General features: G+C 38.2%; 1 pseudogene; it reads right to left on the bottom strand.

Moving 5' to 3' along the window:
- Positions 1-495: 495 nt before the first annotated feature.
- Positions 496-790, bottom strand: LOC111721754 (annotated as a pseudogene).
- Between the last annotated feature and the right edge of the window lie 408 nt (positions 791-1,198).

The raw sequence follows: 1,198 nt of genomic DNA, 5'->3' as shown, positions 1-1,198 counted from the left end.
TTAAAAAGTTCATTTCTTCCTTGGAAATCCTCATTTTCTGAACAATTGAATCTTTTTGCTATGAGAAAATGGACCTAGATCAAACCTCCCTTGTCGTTTTGACAACATCTAGAGTAGTTCAGTGAATATAAAGACCATGTAAGTGGGAAGAGAACAGATGTTCTCAGAGGTTAAGAACATAGAAAAACTAGGTAAAGAACATAGAAAAACTAATAAACTGATAAATCTGGGTAAAGAACAAAGAAAAACTCCCTCTACTATTCCAACAACTTTAATAACATCTTATTTATTTTTTACAAATAATTTGTTAAAAACAAAATAAAAATGATATAATTATCCCGAGATGTTTCAATGTTAGGAATGACTGAAATAATTCATAATATTAAAGGTTCTATAGAGAAGACACAATATATTCATTTTATAGGTTGCAAAATAACATTTCACAAAAATTCCATGACTATTTCTTTTCTTCTGTTGCATAAATGAACCCATTTATTATTGGCTAATGACATCTGAAAAGTGGCACTCTATGAGGTCTTTCAGTGCCTCTGGTCTTCTGATGGCAGACTTCACTGTGACAGGGGTGGTGGTGTTGGAGGTCTGTGCACCTCTGGCTGCTGTTTTCACACAGGAGCCACAGTGTTAGATCACTACAGCTCGTCCCTTCATGGTTTTGCCACAGAAGAACTAGTGTACTTGGCGTGCTGACTGATTTCAGTTTTCTTCACCATTTTCTGGATGGAGGCCCGTACTTTCTGACCATCCTGACCTTCTTGGTGCATTTTGTCATGCTGCTGTGAACTGGGTCTGAGCCCAGAGAGAAAGTCCATGACTATTTGTGAGCAAAAAAATAATAACCTTTAATAAAAGAGGTAAATTAATTTTTAGGATAATTAAATATATGGATATATGTCTCTGTGTGTGTGTGTGTGTGTCTGTGTGTGCATATAGATTTGAGATAATGTCACCCGGGCTGAAATGCAGTGGTATCATCATAGCTCACTATAACCTCAAATTCCTGGGCTCAAGTGATCCTCCTGCCTCAGCCTCCTGATCAACTTGGACTACAGGCATGGACCATTATGCCCAGCTAACAGGCTGTCTCTTGCTCAGGCTGGTCTGAAACTCCTGGCCTCAAGCAATTTCTCCAACTCAGTTTGCCAAGTAGTTGGGACTACAAGTGTGCTTCACTGCACAT

This window comes from Otolemur garnettii, unplaced genomic scaffold (assembly GCF_000181295.1).
Source record: "Otolemur garnettii isolate 467f Iridium unplaced genomic scaffold, OtoGar3 scaffold00176, whole genome shotgun sequence".
NCBI classification, from domain to species: domain Eukaryota; kingdom Metazoa; phylum Chordata; class Mammalia; order Primates; family Galagidae; genus Otolemur; species Otolemur garnettii.
This window is presented reverse-complemented; position numbering and strand designations above follow the sequence as displayed.